At 38.9% G+C, this 20,507-nt stretch overlaps 1 protein-coding gene across 22 annotated transcripts in view; it reads left to right on the top strand.

Annotated features, from left to right (window-relative positions):
• The window catches only part of ITPRID1 (ITPR interacting domain containing 1), a 159,491-nt gene that overhangs the window by 21,918 nt on the left and 117,066 nt on the right, over positions 1-20,507 (top strand). For 6 of the 22 annotated variants that reach the window (XR_009185763.2, XR_009185762.2, XR_001118903.4 and 3 more), the window contains exon 1: positions 2,507-3,642. The exons of 3 other annotated variants lie outside the window; for them this stretch is intronic. The gene's annotated coding sequence lies outside the window, so the exon portion shown is untranslated. Of the gene's footprint in view, positions 1-2,506; positions 3,643-4,994; positions 5,210-6,441; positions 6,608-20,507 lie in introns of those variants that run through there. 13 more of the 22 variants (XR_011648791.1, XR_011648790.1, XM_071215102.1 and 10 more) reach the window with 9 other exon arrangements.

Genomic DNA, 20,507 nt, shown 5'->3' with positions numbered 1-20,507 from the left:
AGCTGTAGGTAGAGTACCTTTTATGAAGTTGATGACTGAATTTGGGAGGAATATGGTATGAACTACACAGCTATTGTTTTCATGAGAGAGGGAAAAAGAAAAGAAAGGTAATAGTTTCAAGAGTGGATAATAGACAGAAAACAGAACAAAGGTATTAGAAATTAAGAGTTAGACACTTTGTGGATCAAAGAACGGGAGGTGGGGGGTGGAATATAGGAGAGACAGTAGATGATAGTGGATATCAAGATGCAGGGGAAGGGGGATAGTGTAGGTAGCCTAAATCAGTTCACACAGAAATGAGGCAGTGGAGGATGGGAAAACCCAGCAAATGTGAGGTGTTCCCTGTAGCACCTATTGTATACTTGAATTAAAGTAAAAATAAGTGGAAGATGAGGGACAAGAGGGAAAGAGAAAACCGAAAAAAAACAAAAAAAAAAAAAACAAACTAATTATAATAGAGAAAAAAGAAAGGCAAGAAGAAATGAAGAAAGAAAAAGAGGATGGGCAAATGGTGGGGAACGGATAGGGAGAAGAGAGATACAGGTACACACGTGTCACAATTGCAACACTATCTAAAACAACAACTTCCCCCCGCTTTGCCCTAAAACCCCCCCGTCTGTCTGCCCAAATGGATCTGCAAGCACCTCCCTTCCCACAAACCCCCAATAGGCCGCCCAGGGCCCACGAACTCCCCAGTACTGCAGATGCTAAAAAAAAAAAAAAAAAAAAAAAAAAAAAAAAAAAAAAAAAAAATTTAAGTAAAATTAAAAAAACAAACAAACAAACTAACAAACAAACAAACAAAAAAAAAACAAAAAAAAACAGAAACCCCTCCGCAGGCCCGGCTCCGCCCGCCGCGGAGGCTTGGACCGGCTCTGCCCGGCTCCTCACGCCGCCTTGGCCTGGCCTGGCTCCGCCCAGCTCCGCTCGCTACAGCGGCCCAGCCGGCTCCGGCATCCACCTCCCGCCACCGCGGCCTGGACCGGCCCTGCCCGGCTCCGTACCCGCCGCGGCCTGACCCAGGCCCGCCCGGCTCCAAACGCTACCGCGGCCCGCAGCCGGGGCCTGAACCGGCCCCGCCCGGCTCCAAGCGCTACCGCGGCCCGCAGCCGGGGCCTGCACCGGCCCCGCCCGGCTCCAAGCGCTACCGCGGCCCGCCGCCGGGGCCTGCACCGGCCCCGCCCGGCTCCAAGCGCTACCGCGGCCCGCCGCCGGGGCCTGCACCGGCCCCGCCCGGCTCCAAGCGCTACCGCGGCCCGCCGCCGGGGCCTGCACCGGCCCCGCCCGGCTCCAAGCGCTACCGCGGCCCGCCGCCGGGGCCTGCACCGGCCCCGCCCGGCTCCAAGCGCTACCGCGGCCCGCCGCCGGGGCCTGCACCGGCCCCGCCCGGCTCCAAGCGCTACCGCGGCCCGCCGCCGGGGCCTGCACCGGCCCCGCCCGGCTCCAAGCGCTACCGCGGCCCGGCCCCGCCTGGCTCAGCCCCACCGAGCGGGGCTAGATGCCTCGTCTCCGCCTACCCAAGAAGGGAATCCTCTGCAGGTAGCTGGGATCTCCGTGTATATTTCACAGACGAATCCTCTCTGCTACCTTCCCTCCAAATCGATGTCCAGACACCTCCGGACCAGCAAAAATCCCGAAACAATCCGGTCCCAAAGAGTCTCCAACGCCACCCAGCCGATTCCCTGCAGAAGACTCTAACAGGTATGTTCACTCAGCCGCCATCTTGCCCCCGAGCCCATCAGGATGGATTTTAAACATATTATTGGAGTCCTTTATAAATAGAATGAAATCCAGACAGATAGAGAGAGGGAGAAAAAAAAAAGCCACACGAAGCAAGAAGTTGAAATTCGACAGAACCCAGAAGACAATAGAGAGGCCAGGAGATAGGTTGCCATGTGCTTTGCCATATGGCAGGGAAGTCAAGGAACAAGGATCACCTACAGCCAGCCCCAGATTGCCAGTCTTTGGGAAGAAAACATTGCCTTGATAATGCCTTAATTTGGACTTTTTCCCAGCTTCAAAGCACCATTAAATTCCCATTGTTTAAGTCATCCTTTTGCATGGTATTTGCTTGAGCACCCTAGGAAACTATCTCTCTCCAAAACTAATGGGTAATTTTTAATGGATAATTAAAGCTTATTTTTGTGGATGTAATTGCTTGCCCATTTTTACTAAAAATTCAATTATGTTAAGATCTTGTGGAAAGAAAACTGTTAAAATAGAAACTTCATTTTGCAAGTATAGTAGCTCTGGATATGCTATGTAATTAAAGTAGGCTTTGTCAATTAACTTTATCCAAGACCACCTTGTCCTGGTAGGTTTTGCAACAAGCTCTGGCCTTCTCAGGGCTAAGCGACTAGTAGAAACCACAGGAGAAAAGAAGGCTGTTTTGTTATCTCAGACCTCAGGAAACTCCTAGGCAGCTGAGAGTGGGCAGCATCTGGTAGTGAAGAGGTGGGGAAACTCTTACGAAACAAGAGAGAACTGTCATTCTAGGCTGAGGACCAGTTTATAGGAGATGAAAGGATTCTAATCCTGCTTGCTGCCACTGGGAGTTCTGCACAAGACCCTAGCAAACTGTAGTGGAGTTAGAGGGGCGTGTTGGTAAGACTCTCCCCCTTCATTTTCTCTGCTCTTCAAACTCAGCACTTCCATTTGGTGTCTTTTATGTATTGGGGTTCCTCTTTGTTTGAAGTTACATATAATTTCAAATTCTGACAAGGCAGCTCATTAAAATGAAGAATATTGTTGAAATGCATGACTCAAGATAGAATTATTTGTAAGAAGTACTGTGGCATCATGTCATTTTAATGGTGCCTGCTATATTTGATTGTGAAATTTAATTTAAAAAACGAAATTGATAATGTGCTTCTTTACCTTCCTAATGTGAAATTAAGCCTCATCTTTCAACTGCAATACCTCATAGGTATTGAAATTCCAAGGAGGAGAAAACTGGCTCTGTTAGCCTTTCCTATTTTGCCCCCTTCATAATGGGTGTGTGCGCATGTTTGTTTTGCTCCCTCTGAACTTTCCAATAGAAGTTCCTGTGAATTGCATCTCTCCACCCTGAATATCAAGTTCTACTGTCCCCATTTCCAGTGATGGTTTGCAATGCAAATGGTTGGGCTGGTAACACATAGTACCATAACCATGGTAACCAAACCAAGACAAGTTTACTTTACTTCCTCAGAGAAGTGCATTCCAGTCCTGCATTCAGACTGACGCCACTGCCAATAGGTCAAAGGGCATAAAAGGAACAGCAAGAGGTTTCATAGAAATAAAAACACAACTGGAACTATTGTATTCGTTTCCCACACACACTTCCTCTGAGTCCAGGATGTTACCAATAACTCTTGCCATTTCTAAATACTGCTTTCTTTCCTGTAGAGGGGAGAGTAGAGAGAATCAGTACATATCTTTATTCCCAATTTGACCATGGTTTTTGAACAGACTGTCCTGGCTTTATATGACTGACTTTTAAAGAGGAGCAGACCAGAACCCGGGTCACAGTTATATGGTCAGAAGGACTTTTTAGGGTTTGCAGCTGTGACAGTCAAGAAAACAGGAAAGTACCCGACGCTCTGAGAGAGCAACTACGGCAAGCGACCAGGGCCAGCTCTCTGCCGAGATGCCTGTATTCTGGTAAATTTAATACTTAGTTTTCATTCGTTTGTTTGTTTTCTTTTTTCCCCAGACTGTGGGTGAGGAGTTATTAACTCTCTGTTCTAATTTTCTCTCAGTTGGAATGAAAGGGCAGCTATGGCAGGCTCTGAAACTTCTTTACCTGCAGCTGTGTTTCTGGGGGATTCCTAGGAAGAGAGACTATTAGCAATAAAATAAGGTGAAGAGATCTAATTGTCATGGGTCCTGGCCTGGATGATTTTAGTACCCCCTTGATTACCTGAGTGACTGTCATTAACAAGGAAAGGTCAAAGACAGGAGATTGGAATGCTCTTAGTCTTAAAATTGTTAGTTTGTTCCCTTATATTCTGAATAATATTTTAAACAATGTTTACGAGATGAGATTATCATAGTTTGCCTTCCTTCTGTAGCTACTCCTCGTATCTTGGGGCTCCTAATCCATTTTCACTGATTTTTTTTCTCCTGTACCACCTGAGGTCTAATTCATTAAGAAGGAACTGAAAAGTTGAACTCTGGTTTCTAAATAACCAGTAAATTCACTAAATATGAAAACTGAGCTTGAATGTGCTGGGGCCTTGTGGAGTCTTTTGGTAAAAGCAGTACTGGCTATAAAGGAGATTTCTCCATTTCAAAGAGCTGAAAAGGTCAATTCAAGGATAGGATTTCTGGATAAAATATTGGATACCCAATTTCATTTAAATTGCATACAAACGATTTTTTTTTGAAAGTATATTTTAAATATTGCATGACCCATTCTTATGCTAAGAAATTGTTTATCTGAAATTCAAATGTAACTGATTGTACTGTATTTTTGTTTACTAAAGCAGGCAAATTTATTAAGGGAAGAAAATTGAAGAAGGTTGTTAAGACAACAGAATCTATCTCAGGCTAGAAACTTTTCACTATAATGTTCCATTGAAAAATCGCCTAATTATCATTGTCTTATTATGCCATTTTAGGAAATGATTTGCACTGGGGCTAAAACTCTAAGAGGAGGAAGCAAAATAATTACAATGTCTAGAGTTCAGTGATACATGCTTCATAATATTAATGCATCTGGTGGAGGGTTGGTGTGTGGGACCCCTGTATGATGTTATGCATGTTTGCTTTGTAAGTTCACAACTTTTGCTATACACTTGTTTATGTATGTTCATATATAAATGATATAAAGATAATAATAATAGGATTGGTAGGGGAAAATACTTTGTTTAGTAGTAATATTTTGGCATGGGATTTTTTTATCCGTTTCCTCAGTAGAAGCTGAAAATTATTATGATCACTGCTCTCTGTAGAATTTATATCCATCTGATGCAGTTTGGTGCCTAAATAGCTTTGCTCAGAACGTACGGCCCAGTGTGCGCCAGCAAATGTCCCATGTGCTGGAAAATATTGATCCCTTCTCTCTGAGGCATGGCTTGGAGAACTCTGAGTGTGATTATTTCGCAAAGCAGGCTCCCCCAGACTCTGGAGCTAAAAGGAAGCTGGGTCCAGCAGTCCAAAAAGCTATAAGCATTGACCAAATTATAAGGGTATAATTTAGGCAAGGTGATTTCTACTTTCTACATAGGTAAGTTGAACACGTTTGATGAATATTTTAAGAAGAAGGAAATAATATAGAGAAAACAACAACAACAACAAAAATTGGGGGTAGTTTTTTATAATTATACTATAGAGAATAAAATAAAATATTTTAAAGTTTAAATTATAGAATTAATTCATGGTCATGATAAAAGGCTAAGAAATAAGGAAAGTATGAGTAAAAATAGTAATCAAACCAATCCCACCAGCAGGAAAAGTTGCCTATCAACATTCTGGATAAATTCCTTTTGATTTTGCTATAATATCATATTACATATACAATATTATAAACTGTTTCTTTTATTTCCTTATATATGTGGTTATTGTTTGGTAGATATTTTCTGATATTATTAAAGTGTATTGTAAGGGTAGTTTTAACATTAAATAATAGAATACATACTTTGTTACAAAGAGTTTTCTTTCCCTGTTTGAAATGTTGTCTCTAAGTAAGGACAGTTTTATTTCCTCCTTTCTAATTCATTTGCCCTGTGCTTCTTTTCTTGCTCTATTGAACTGTCTAGGACTCCTAGAACAAGGCTGAATAGAAGTGGTGAAAGCAGACATCTTTGCCTTGTTTGTGGTTTGAGGGGGAAGTGTTCAATCTTTCTCAATTAGCTATGATATTAGCTGTAGGTTTTTCACGGATGCCTTTTGAGTTTGAGGAATTTCACTTCTGTTCTTAGTATCCTAAAAGTTTTTTTTTTTAATATATTTTTATTTAATTTAAAAAGATACTTAGATTACATAAAATGTTACATTAAAAATGTAAGGGATTCCCATATGCGCCACTCCCCCACCTCCCACTTTTCCCTAACATTAACAACTTCTTTCATTAGTGTGGTACATTCATTACAAATCAGAAATACATTTTCGAGCATTGCCACTAAGCATGGATTACAGTTTACATTGTATTATGGTATTGTATAAAATACTCTCTCCCACTCAATTCTTTACGTTATGGCAAGATATATAATGGCCTGTGTCTGTCACTGCAATGTCATTCAGGACAATTCCAAGTCCTGAAAATGCCCCATAGTATACCTCTTTTTCCCTCTCCCTGACTTCAGCAACTCCAGTGGCCCCTCTCCACATCAATGATATAATTTCTTCCATTGCTAGAAGCACAGTAAGTCTATAGGAGAACACGATTACTGGTGTTCCTGTCTAGTCCATATTTTATTCCCCAATCCTGAGGATTCTGGGACAGTGATGCCCACTCCGTTTCTAATTGAGAGGGGCCTTTGGTTGCATGTAACTGATGGATGGGACTTGCTTGCTTGCAGTTGTAGACTCTTTCAGTTCCTTGATGTTGGTTGTTTACCATCCTTACCTCCTTGTTAGTTGTCCTGGATGAATCCAATGAACTGGAGAGCAGGATAATAAATGGGTATTGAATTTTGTCTGTCTTTTCTGTATCTGTTAAGTAATCATTTGTTTTTTTCTCTTTTATTCTGTTAATAAAGTGAATTAATTGATCAATACTTTAATGATAAACCCATCTTGTATCCCTGGTCCTGTTTTATTATCTGTTTTATATATTGCTCGGTTTATTTGCGCACATTTTGCTTAGGATTTTTGCTTTAGTGTTAATGAAGAATATTGGCCTATAGTTTTCTTTTCCTATAATATCTTTATCAGGTTTTGATCTCAGAGTAGTACTGACCTTATAATATGCATTGAGAAGTGTTCCTTCTTTCTCTATGCTCAGAAAAAGTTTGGGTAATATTGGTGCTATTTTGTCTTCAGAAATTTGGTAGAATTCACCAGTGAAAATATTTGCCACCAAGGTTTCTTTGTGGGAAGGATTTTAATTACAAATTCACATTCTTTCATTGATATAGAACTATTCAAGTTTTTTATTTTTTTCTTGTTAGTTTTAGTAAATTGTGTTAAATGCATTGCCATAAATTTTTCATAATATAGTCTTATATTTTCAAATGTCTGTGAAATCTATTGTGATAACCCCCTTCCTTAGGGTTTTCAAACTTTCCAAAGAACTAACATTTGACTTTGCTAATTTTCTTTATTATTTGTGTTCTGTGTCATTGATTCCTGTACTTTCTTTCTATTATTTCCTTTCTCTAATCCCTTTGTGTTTAATTTTTTTCTCTTTTCCTATCTTCTCAAGGTAGGAGCATAGACAATTTATTTCCTAAATTTCTTCTTTTCTAAGATAGGTATTTTAAACTATAAATTTTCCTTTAAATATTAGTTAACCTGCATCCCACAGATTTTGATATCTTATATTTTCATTATTTTTTATAATGAAATACAAGTATTTTCAAATTGAAGTGTTTCTTATCGTAGTTCATACTGAAATTCAAATATTTTATATTTTTCCTTGTGATTTGTTTTTTGACCTATGGATTATTTAAGTGTTATGCTTTGATTTCCAAATATTTGGGAATTTTCTGGGTACTTTATTGTTATGGGTTCCTAATTTAATACTGTTTTTTCTTCAGGGAACATGATTTGTGAAATACTGATTTTTGAAATTTAATACCGTGTGTTTTATGATATATGGTCTATATCGGTGAATGTTCCATCTGCACTTGAGAAAAATGTGTGTTCTTCTATTGTTGGGTTGAGTGTTCCATAAAAATGTCCATTAGGTCAAACTGGTTCATGGTGCTGTTCAAATTAATCTTCTATATCCTTTCTGAATTTCTGTCTACTTTTTCTATATTTGTTGAGAGGGGAATGTTAAATCTCCAGCTATGGTTTTGGACTTGTCTATGCCTCTCTTTATTTTTGTCAATGTTTACTTCATGTATTTGGGAGTTGTTTTATTAAATGTAAAGTCATTTAATGATTGTTAAGCCTTCTTCTTGATTTGACTATTTCATAATTGTAAAATTTCCTCCCTTATCTTGAAGCCTACTTTATCTGAAAATTAATGTGGCTATATGAGCTTTCTCATGCTTAGTGTTTGCCTGCCTTTCTTTTCCTTTTTCCTTTCAGCCTTTATGTTTAAAATGTATTGTTGTAAACAGCATATAATTGGGAATTACCCTTTTTTAAAAATCCAATCTGACAATCTCTATCTTTTTTTTTCCTTATTTCATATCATTTTTTTTAATTCATTTTTTAAAAAATATTACATTCAAAAAATATGAAGTCCCATTCAACCCCACCGCCCCCACCCCCCACTCCCCCCACAGCAACATTCTCTCCCATCATCATGACACATCCATTGCATTTGGTAAGTACATCTCTGGGCATCGCTACACCTCATGGTCAGTGGTCCACATCATAGCCCATACTCTCCCACGTTCCATCCAGTGGGCCCTGGGGGGATCTACAATGTCCTGTAATTGTCCGTGAAGCACCACCCAGGACAACTCCAAGTCCCGAAAATGCCTCCACATCTCATCTCTTCCTCCCATTCCCTGCACCCAGCAGCCACCATGGCCACTTTCTCTATCTTAGATTTGGGTGTTTGGACTATTTACATTTAATGTAATTATTGATATGTTTTGTTTGGTAGGTATTTTTCTATTTGTCCATATACTTAATTTTTGTTTCACTGTTCTTCAGTTTCTGCCTTACTTTGGAGAAGGGGTTAGAATTAAGGTTTTTTTTTTTTATTATTCCATTTTATCTCCTCTATTTGTCAGTTATTCCTCATTTTAATTTTTGAAATTTTTATTTAATTTTTTATTTTTTTTTTATGTTTTCTTTAGAGCACTGTCCAACAGAACTTTCTGCACTGATGGAAATGGTCCATTCTGCACTGTCCAGTAAAATAGCTATTATTCATATGTGGCTGTTGAGCACTTGAAATATGGCTAGTGCTACTGATGAACTAATGTGTAATTCTATTTAATGTTAATTAATTTACATTTAAATAACCACATATGACTTGTGGCTACAATATTGGACAGAACGGCTCTAGAGATTACAAGATGCATCTTTATCAGAATATACTACTTTTATAATATAATATTTTACAGTGTAAAAACCTTACAGCTGAATTCATCCAAATGCCACTCTCCTGTATTTTGTGATCTTGTCATATATTTTGCTTCTACATATGTTTAAATCTCATAAAACCTTGTAAATATTTTTGTTTTAAACCATTAATAGTCTTTTAAGGAAACTTAATCATCTTAGCTATCTATCTATCTATCTATCTATCTATCTATCTATCTATCTATCTATCTAATATTTAAGGATGGAATGGGATTTCAAGCAGGTGAGCATAATAGATACATAATTAATATATTATGTACTATGTATTAATATATTCATATGTATATCTATATAATGTTCCTATATATAACATGACTATTCTTACATCTTATTTGTTTGTTTGTTTATTTATTTATTACCTTTTCAGGTGTTATTCATTCTTTCTTCCCAAACTGGGTTTCTAAAATTAGAAAATTTAAAATTTAAAGAACTTCTTTAAGCATTTTTGTATGTGGGTCTGCTAAAGATGAATTATTTCAGCTTTTTTTTGTTGTTGTTTTTGGTCTGGAAATGACATTATTTATCCTTCATTTTGAAGGTGTTTTCACTGGCCATAAAATTGTACTTTCCTTTTTTTAATGTTTCAAATGGTAAGTTTATCCTTCCATTATTTTAGCTTCCTTTGTTTCTGATGAGAAATCAAACCTCATTCTTATTATTGTGCTTCTCTGTGTAATGTGTCTTCTTTTCTCCAGATACTTTTAAGATTTTTCTCAGTATTTTAAGTTTTCAGCAGTTTGACTATGATGTGCCTAAGTGCTATTTTCCTACTTGGTCTTCCCTGAGCTTCCTGGATCTATGGGTTGATGTCTTTCTTCAATTTTGTAAGATACCTAGCCTTTATAATTTGAAACATTCCTCTACCTCACTCTCTCTCTCTTCTTCTAGGACAATTATCACATGAATTGAGTTGTTCTATATTTCCTGTAGATATTGGGACCTCTGCTCCATTTAAAAAATATTTTGTCACTTTATATTATAGTCTGGATAATTTCTATTGAACTGACTTCAAATTCTCTTATAGTTCACTTATTTTTCCTCTGCTGTGTCCAGTCTGCTGGTATACCCATCATAAGAATTCTTCATTTCTGATATAATGGTTTTCCTTTTAGAATTCCATTTGGTTCTCTCTTTCTATATTTTTCATCTTTATGCTTAAATTTGCCCTTTATTCACATGTTTTCTACCTTTCCCACCAGGTTTTTAATATATTCATTAAAGTTATTTTAAAGTCCTTGTCTGATATTTCCAGTATCTAGACTCTTTCCTGGTCTGGTTGTATTGAATTTTTCCTCTCTTACTGATGGGTCACATTTTCTTTTTGAGTCTTGTAATTTTTATTAAATGATAAATGCTGTATGTAAAACAAAAAGGGCTAGAAACTGAAGTAAATAATTTGATGCTCTGGAAAATGCATAGTCCTTCTGTGAAGTCATTTGTACAGAGGGCTGAATCTATCTTCTCTAGTTTTGCTGGGCCTAGGATTTGCTGTTTCTTTATTTTTCTAAGCTATCTGTCAGAAATTTTTTCCAATCTCTTTTTGAATTGACTATCCATACCTGTTTACCTCTTCCATTCTGTTACCCATCATGATCTCCAATAGCACTTAAGGAAAAGCTGCTTTGAATTTCCTGAAGCTTAGAGGTTGATGAGCAAGATCTGATCATCAAGAATGGTGGGATTGGGGAGACATACTCCTGGATCAAATAGCTTGTAGCCACACATAAGAATGATTGCTCATGCAAAGGTATTTCAAATAGGGAAGCATTTGGAACCTGCCCCAATTGCTCCCTCTTTTTTGCTTTTAATAAGATCCTATGGCTGAGGTGGTGGCATCTATTCACAAACCTGGGAAAGTGATCAGCAAGCTTGTATTTAAGATTTTTTCTATGAAATGAGTGATGAGGGCCTTTAGGATCAAATCTCAAAGTTGGAAAGCGCCTTACGTTTATTGAAGTCTACCTTCCTTAATGCAGGAATCCTTTTAACAATGCAGCCATTACCTATTTCTGCTTATGTGGATTTTACGTAGAACAGATTGTGTCTTCTCAATATAGTCAATAAGGTACAAAATATCATGGCAATTTCTTATAATTTATAAAGTATTAGAATATTTCCCCTTCTCTTTTACCCCATGGATTTTGATTATGATCACAATGGAAAAGGAAGGATGAAGGCATCTCTATTAAGAGAGGAGTAAAAAATACTCCTGTAATTTGCTTTTGTAAATAATACAGGTTGGAAAGAAAATTTAGACACAGGAGCTGGCTGAAATCTTGTTCTCTTATCTTCACTACCAGTTACTTCTTTGTTTTCTTGAATGTAGTACCTTCTAATTTATGTGATTAAGAACTTTACCATCATGATGATTCCCTAATAGACTGAAATGTGATGCAATTTTATTGTGTAACAAGATATTTTTTAAAAGCTGAAATGTGTGTACCTGAAAATCTTAAATTAAATTGCTTGACCAGCCATTTTAAAGGTTCTAGGAAATAAATTGAAGGAAGATGTGATAAAATCCAATTAAAAATTTTCTTAAGAGAAATAACTATGAGGTGAGATGATTTGTGATTTAAGTAAGCTAACATTAAAGAGCATTTGTTTATTGTCAAAAAGCCACTGCTTAGGAGCCCTTTGGTAGAATTTATGCTATAATTGCTCACTTGTATTTCAGTCCCTTTGGAAAGTTTGCCTATCCATTACCCCGCCTCCAAGGACCAGAGCCCATGCTTCCCCTTCCAAGAAGCCTTTTATTATGCCCCCAAATGTACAATTTCCTCCTTTAATAGTTGAGAACAGTTGTTTTGTACTACTCTTATAATGCATATTATATTCTGCCCCAAAGTATAGTAAATATGCATTATTTCTTGTAATCAACTGTAAGCTCTTGAAAGTTTCCTCATACACACTAGACACTCAAATATTAATTTCCTTGAGTTCATGGAAGTCATCCTTGAATTTACTTATTTTATAGGTCATTTATATAATTCACTTTTATAAGCAACTATTAGTGCTTATATTAGTATTAGTATTATACCTGACTTAATAGAGGCTACAAAGATGAGTAAGTCACAACTCCCAGCCACTGAGCGCAAAGATAGAGCCCAAGGTCAGCAATATGCATTCATTCACCAGTTATTGCTGATCATCTGCTATTGTCCACACCCTGGACTAGGTATCATGGATACAAAAATGAGTAAGTTACAATTCTTACCTTAAAGGAGTTCATTTAGTTGCATGGAGAAGGCAGAAGTGTAAATAAACTAGAGTAGTGAATAGAGTGTAATGAATGCTACAGTATGGGCTTGCACAAGTTGCTATGAGTTCCAGAAGTAGGCTAGGATAGTAATGGAGAGAGATAAGGAGAGAAAGTTCCATTGAGCTCAATATTAAGCTTAATGAAATGGAGACAGGCAGCTTTAGAAGAGGGATCTACACCCAGAAGGATCTAAGAGAAAGGCACATTTGGGGACATCTAGCAAGTATGCGTGCCTAGGTTGTGGTATACACAAAGGAACATGGATTGCAGTAATGTTGGAAAGAAAGACTAGAGCCAGATTATGGATGCCCTTGGTCACTTTGCAAAAGTCCTTTAATTTTCTATCCCTTAGAATATGAAAAATTGCAGAAAGAGTCTAAGCAGGGTTATGGGGTGTTCAGAATTATATTTCAGAAGGGTGACTCTGTCAGCTGTTAGAGGTTAAAACAGGACCCAGAGAGAAGGTGATTTGCAACATAGCTTGCAATGATTCAAAGTTGTACCTCTTCAAAATTATAAGTTATCATATATTACAGAATCGATATATGGGGTTGCTTTTAAATAGTCAAAAATCATGAATGTCAAGTACAAGGATTTGCTGTTTACAGACACAAAAGTCAAAAGCTAGCATGTCACATTCCTAATTGAAAGCCTACTATACACTTACACTCTAAGTTCAAGCTAGTTTTCTGGAAATCTGTTTGCATGGAGAAGTGTTTTAGTAAAATGGCCAAAAGCATGGACTCTGGAGACCGATTGATTAAATTCAAGCCTTAATACTTGGACAAGTTGCTTACCCAACTCATCTATTTTGTTGTAAAGTAGGTTGTTCTTATAAAGTGGTTATTGTAAAGGTTAAGTGATATAAAGCACAAATAACATTTAGCTCCGTGTTAATAGGAAGTAAATGCTCAATAAAGGTTATATAGTAATTATGACTTTACTTATTTTCTTTAGAAACAATGTTCTAAATGAAGATTCATGATTCATGATGACAGGGAAAACCAAAGAATGCCATTACCTTATACCACATATAACACACAACAGATGTGTGAATAGATGAGTAGATGAATTAAAATTTCTTTTATATTAATTCAAATGATTTTAAGTGAAAGTGGCTTTACTTAACTGTTATTACTATTTTTATGAGAAAATGCCCCTTATTCCCACTCTCCATATTACCTCTCCCACACTGAAGACTTCTACCTCAAAACCAATAATGATTCCTGACCTCCATACCATGTCCTGGTCCTGGGGATGAGAGAGATTTCCCCACCCATAGAGGCCCTGACCAGCAACGCAGGCTTTTGTCTTATTGTCTCAATATCAGTAAATACTAGTAGCAAAAGGAAAAACTTCCATCTTGCCTCCGAAAGTGACCCTGGCATTAGCATTTGTGATTAACTGGAGGGAAGCATCATGGAGTCTATTCCTTCACCTTATTATCTGTAGATTGAGTATTCGTAATTTAAGGAGACATGTTAATGGTGAAAGCAGAAGGGTCTGCTGGCAAAGCAAATACTGCACAAATCAAACAAGGGACAAGGTGTATGTCTCTACGAACCAGGGTCCGAGTGGACGACAGGAGACTGGTGTTAGCGCCAGAAGCCTGGCTGGTTTTGAAGGTTGAGAGAACCGGGAGATTTCTTCCAGGCTTTATATAAGCAAAAACTCTTCCAGAAGAACGAGTCTGGATGTTAGGGGATTTTGTGAAGATTGTGCTGGCTGAAACCAAGGATTGAATTTGGTAATAGTAAGAAGGGAATGCGTAAAGGTGAGACGTTATGGTAAGAAAAGGAAAGAGAATGACCCAAGGAGGAGGAGAAAGGGGACCCGGGCCTGTGAGAGAAGGAGGTAATGCCCTATTTCAAGAAAGGAGGAGGAAATCAAGCTCAGCAGTTTAAAGAAGAATGCAGATGTATTAAAGGCTGGTGACTTTGGTGAGAGGAGAGTTATAATAGAGCAGAGAGAACCAAAGGCAGATTGTAGGGACTTAAGAACTAAGAACAAATCTAATGAGGGTTACAGAAAAATTCAGCTCTGGAAGGAAGAAAAAGAAAGCAAGAAAAGGCTCCCCCTCCTGTAGTACCCCCACATCCTTTCATTCCCCCTCCCCAGGAGGAACCAAGGGAATTTTTGAGAAGAAAGAGTGGAAATGGTGGGAAAAGAGAGAACCACTGAGAAAGAAAAATCACTTTAAGTTGGAAAGTGTTAGAGCAGTAGGAGCACTGATGAATCATTTAATCCATCTTTACCAGTCTCGAAGTCCTTTCAAGTCTCCAGGAAGCTGTGTGTATGGTGGTGGTGGTTTTTTTTTTTAAAGATTTATTTTTTATTTGTTTCTCTCCCCTCCCCGCCCCAGTTGTCTGTTCTCTGTGTCCATTTGTTGCGTGTTCTTTTGTCTACTTCTGTTGTTGTCAGTGGCATGGGAATCTGTGTTTCTTTTTGTTGCGTCATCTTGTGTCAGCTCTCCGTGTGGGCGGCGCCATTCCTGGGCAGGCTACACTTTCTTTCGCGCTGGGCGGCTCTCCTTACGTGGTGCACTCCTTGCGCGTGGGGTTCCCCTATGCGGGGACACCCCTACGCGGGGGACACCCCTGCGTGGCTGGGCACTCCTTGCGTGGCACGGCACTCCTTGCGCACATCAGCACTGCGCATGGGCCAGCTGCACATGGGTCAAGGAGGCCCGGGGTTTGAAGTGCGGACCTCCCATGTGGTAGACGGACGCCCTAACCACTGGGCCAAGTCCGATTCCCTGTATGGTGCTTTAAGGAACAATCTTTTCCTTACTTTCACCAGCAAAAGGTGAAAACTCCAAGCACAAGAGGACCAACTTCGCGTTCCGGCTTGGGCATGACTGCCTTGTCTTTCCAGCGAACTTGCTCCTAAGAGGCAGAAATGAGCACCCTTCACATATTTCATGGTGGGAGGAAGCCACCCACAGCACAAGTCATCACAGACTGCTTGTTCCTCCCAGCAGAGTGTTGACAGAACACTCTCTTCCCCAGGATCTGCCTCTACTCCACTGAATCATTTGGAAATCTTTAGAAGTGATTTCTCTAAAGACTGACACTTGGATAGGAAGAGTGAGCAGGGGTATACCTCACTTGACTTTGTTGCTTTAATTTTTGAGGCTCTTAGAGGCCTTCTAAAACTATGAACAATGGGAACAATGTCCTGTTCTTGTCATTTTACAGTTTTGATTAATATAGCTTTAAAATATTTTAATATTGTGAGCTCTATTGGCCAAATATCAAAACAGTCTATGTGAAGGTTAAACATAGAATAATTAAATTAGGGAATTATCTCACCCAATCGTTTCATTTTATGCAAGAGGAAATTACACTCAGAGAACTTGAAACTACAAGCCCAATATCATACAGCCAGTTGATAACTATTTGTTGATTAATTAAAATAAATTACTTTTGTGTTTCCTTGGTGATGGATTAAGATCTTTCGTTTGCTCGTTAGCTATTGGGAGGTTCAGAACAGAAGTTAAGAGAAAGTATTTACTTAGAATGTTTCACTTTGAAATAGCAGAGGTTGTTAACATTAAGGGCTTACTTAGAAAATTTTGCTTCAAAATGGAGCAAATATATATATATGTGTGTGACACATATAGTACATATATGTAATTTCTCTAATTTAGATATGCTCTGCATTATTCCCTGATTCTCTGTGCCTATTCCTGGCAGATATATATAGCACCTGCACCCTCTCATAATTTGCTTAGCTGCTGAATACCAAACAACCCTTAATAATTCCATTACTTTTTTTTTAATATTCCTCAATTCCTTGTTGATATGTATTTGGAGAGTCATTCATTTATCCAGACACTGAGGAACTTTTCCAAGCCATTAATGATATGAGAGCTAAGATCTCTGTCCTGAACAAACATCCCAGGGTGTTTAGACAGAGCGTAAACATAGACGTACAAAACGATGTGAACATACTTTCCTAGAGATGTATACTGAACTATGGGATTACCAAGGAGCAATTACAGTCACACTTGTAGAAAGAGAGCATGCAAATAGAAAGGATAAGAGGGGCTGAGGATTGAGGTCTAGAGCACTCAACATTTAGAGGCTGGAAAGGAAAAAACTAGCAAAAGAGCTCAAGAAAAAACTCTGAGTAAGATAGAAGGAAATCTGGGAGGGAGTGGTATTAAAAAATCAACTTAAAAGTTTGTTTCTATTAAGAGGAAGGCATCGATTACATTAAATGGTGCTGAAAATTATAAAATGATAAGAACTGAGTTGACCATTAGCATGCTGATCGTTGGTAACTTTGGCAAGATCAGTTTCAATGATGGTATGGCCGCGAAAACCTGATTTGAGTGGGTTATAATGAGCAAGAGAGATGTGGATGATGCTGTAAATGGGAGACTTTTGCTTTCATCCATCCTGAACTACAAGTTCAGGTTCACATCAGGTTGATAGCAGTGGTGGTGGTTGGATCTAAGATGTATTGCAAAGGTAATTTTCATTTGTTTATTTGTTACTATGATGTTTTGAGATTTGAAAGTATTTAAGGACTCAAGGAAGACTCATAAGTTGTTGACCTAAGCTACTGCGTGAATAGTGGTGCCATTTACTGAGATGGGGAACACTGGAATAAGAGGCAAGTTTGGGGGGGGTCATGTAAAAATCAAGGAGAGAGTATAGGATTCAGGGTGGGGCATATTCTGCTGAAAATGTGTATAAAGATCCAAGTGGAGATATTGAGCAAGAAGGAATATGCTACTCTGAAGACCAGCGCTAGCCCAGATTTGGAGATGTGAATTTGGTAATTATCACCAGTTAAACAGAAAACTTGATGAATAGTTGGAAAGGGATGTGAGGGAATCAATAAATGGTATTATAAGGTGGCAGATATTAGCATGTTTTTAAGCTAAAAGGACTGTCCCATAGGGAGGGCAAAATTGGTGACTAAGCAAAATCTTTGAGTAAGTTATAGATGATGGGACAACTTGAAATTAGGGTTTTAGTGAGGGAGAAATGATCGGTCATGAACTATGACTAAGGGAATCAGTGGCTCTGGAGGAATGGTAGGAAAGATTGTTAAAGTAAAGAGATCATTGAACTGAGTGGCCAGGTATTGATGAGTCATCTACATTGATAGTGAAATCTTCCATAAAGATGCTAGGAATAGTATCCTAAAGTGTTCAGTAAACGAGGGTGAATGCCCTGGATATTAAAGATAGTAACATAGTCAGATGGCATATGCTTCAGAGGACAGAGGAAGTAAGGTCTGACAGGAGCAGTGAAGAGCAAGAAGGAAAGCTCAACCTCTAAGACTGTGGTCCAGATTGTAAGGGAGGTGAAAACAAAACAAGACAAACAAATGAACAGCAGCTTGGGAGAGCGTCAAGGGAAGTCATGTCCACATTTCAGTTAGAGAAAGGAGGAGTACGATGTTCAGAGAAGAATTTAGGATAAGAGGATTTGGCAGGTGGTGGTCTTGAATTCCAGAAGGCACAGAGATTTGGAGTGTGCAGGAAGGGCGGGAGATTAGGCCAGATGAGGAGATGTTCACTGCCATGTAAGGCTAGGAGCCGGGGTGACAAGGCTTGGTTTTTTTGTTTTGTTTTGTTTTGTTTTATTTTTTACCCCCCCACCCCGTGGCTTTTTGCATGCTGTCTGTTCTCTGTGTCCATTCGCTGTGCATTCTTCTGTGTCTGTATTTATTTATTTTATTTCCCTCCCCCCCTTGCAGCTTGCTTGCTGTCTGCTGTGTCCATTCGCTGCACACTCTTCTGTGTTTTTGCTTTTATCCCTTTTTTTGTTGTATCACCTTGCTGAGTCAGTTCTCCATGGTGTTTGAGGACCGGTTGGCGCTCCGCAGCATCTGTGGGCCGGGCAGTGCTCTGCAGCGCTTGCAGGCCAGGCAGTGCTCAGTGGCATCTGCGGGCCTGCCTTCACAAGGAGGTACCAGTATGCAAACCCAGGGCCTCCGAAATGTTAGATGGGAGCCCAACTGATTGAGCCACAGCTGCTTCCCAAGGCTTGGTTTCCAGTGGTCCCTGAAGCAAGTGTGGCTCCTGGACATGATGGGATTCCTCCTACTGGTCTCCTGGGGCAAGAAAGGCCCATCCGTTCTTCTGACAACATGAGCCTCTCAGGGCTGGTCTCTCAGTTTGTGGATGTGATGTGAGTAGCACTGAAGCTCAGGGGAATGATCTTTCTGGGAACATAAGGGGTTTAGGAGGCTTCAGGTATAAACCCCTATGAGTGGCATCACAGCTGGGAAATGGGCAAGTCTTATAGGAGCACATGGATCTATGTAGACTTCTATTAAACCCTACTCTTTGTTGAGTCCATTTGCAGAAGCAGTGTGGAGGCTAGAGGAGCAAGGCAAGCCTGAACATTATTTGAGATCTCGTAAGTGTCTGAATTGGCTGCAATAATGAGGATCCACAGAGTAGACTTAAACTTGGAGTTAGAGATCCCTTGTGAACCCAGAGTGCCTTGGGACTCTGTTCCCATTGTGCACTGCTCCTCTTGACCACAGGGCACATTTCAAAGCAGTGGCCAGTGCTAGAGCTACAGCCTGAAGCTATAGGCTTGCAATTAAGTTCATGGTGTGAGGAATGTCCCAGACTCTAATAAGCCTCTAAATAGTCTCAGCAATATCTGCATTCTACATGCTCTCATGGTCATAAAAGTACTCTGTTCTGCTGCTCTCTGATATTTCTACTTCCCAATTATCCAAATGAGGTGCTCTCATGATGATGGCATTATCCACAAATTTAGTGTCAAATGTATCTTCTATAAGAGCTTTAACCAGAAAAATTGCATTTACTGGTGATTCTTCTCCTTTCACTCACCATTTCTTGGCAAGAAAATGACAGAAGGCAACAAGGAAAAGAGCAGGAAAAAGAAATATTGACCAATAGAGTTGTTAATTGTTTTATATACCTTTTTTTAAAATTATGTTTTCCCAGCAACCCTATGAGGTGGTTATTTCATAACCATTTCAACTATGAGGAAATTGATTACCAGAGAGATTTGGAAATTCCTCTCAAGGAGATGTCAGAAGGCAGCAGAGCTGGGATTAAAATTCAGAGTTATATGACCTGACAATAATTTGTCTCTTAACCACATAAGAACCATGAATGCTGGCTAAGCCAACTGGATATTCCTTTCCCAAATAACCAAACTATCAACTAACATATACAGATTATGTACCTGGGCAAAGTGCTGTGCTGGTATTTTAGAGAACACAAAGATAAATAAAACAGTCTCCATTCTCCCAATTGATGAATAACCAATTTGGAAAGGCTGTCTGCTTGCATTTTGGTGGGAAATGTTAAATAATTCCAGAGGAAAAGAATTTAATTACTGTTTCTCCTTTAAGTATCAAAGTATCAAATTCTATGACTTTTCTGTGGGCTGAAGTTTTCACAGGAAAAAGGAGCAGGTATGGATGAGTGTGATCAAGTCAAAGTAAATATGATATAAAATAAGGGCAATGAAGTCCATTTTTTCTTAATTTTGATTATTTAAAAAATTTTGAAATCCTGATGATATTTGGTAAATTCCATTTTTGGCTTTTTTAATACATTGGGTTCTTGTTTCATTTTACAAAATTGAGATCCTGGTATAGATGGATAGATTAGATTGATGATAGATGGACAGATAGATGATAGATAGATAGATAGATAGATAGATAGATAGATAGATAGATAGATAGATAGATAGATAGATCCATCAGTGATTAGTATAAGTTTAGGGATGCTAGAAATACTTTTACGTCTTTTAATGTTATGCATGATGACATAGGCAATTTCCCACATAAATGGGAGTTCTTTATACAGATAAGGATTAACAATGATATACTCATCATAATGTTAATAGAAGAGATAGAGAGAAAGTACTGAGATCCTCAGGCCCAGGGAACAACATGCTCCAGGATGAGGATTCCACTTTGGACTAAGTCAGAGCTGGCAAGAATTTGGTTCCCAAATGGTCCTAGGGACAGAGGGTAATGTGGGAACTCAGCAGAGGCCTGCCACTTACAATAGCTTCTTTTTGGTGATCCTCTGAATTCTTCA

Source organism: Dasypus novemcinctus, chromosome 5, assembly GCF_030445035.2.
Source record: "Dasypus novemcinctus isolate mDasNov1 chromosome 5, mDasNov1.1.hap2, whole genome shotgun sequence".
NCBI classification, from domain to species: Eukaryota; Metazoa; Chordata; class Mammalia; order Cingulata; family Dasypodidae; genus Dasypus; species Dasypus novemcinctus.
The sequence above is the reverse complement of the archived record's forward strand: the minus strand, read 5'-3'. Positions and strand labels throughout refer to the sequence as shown.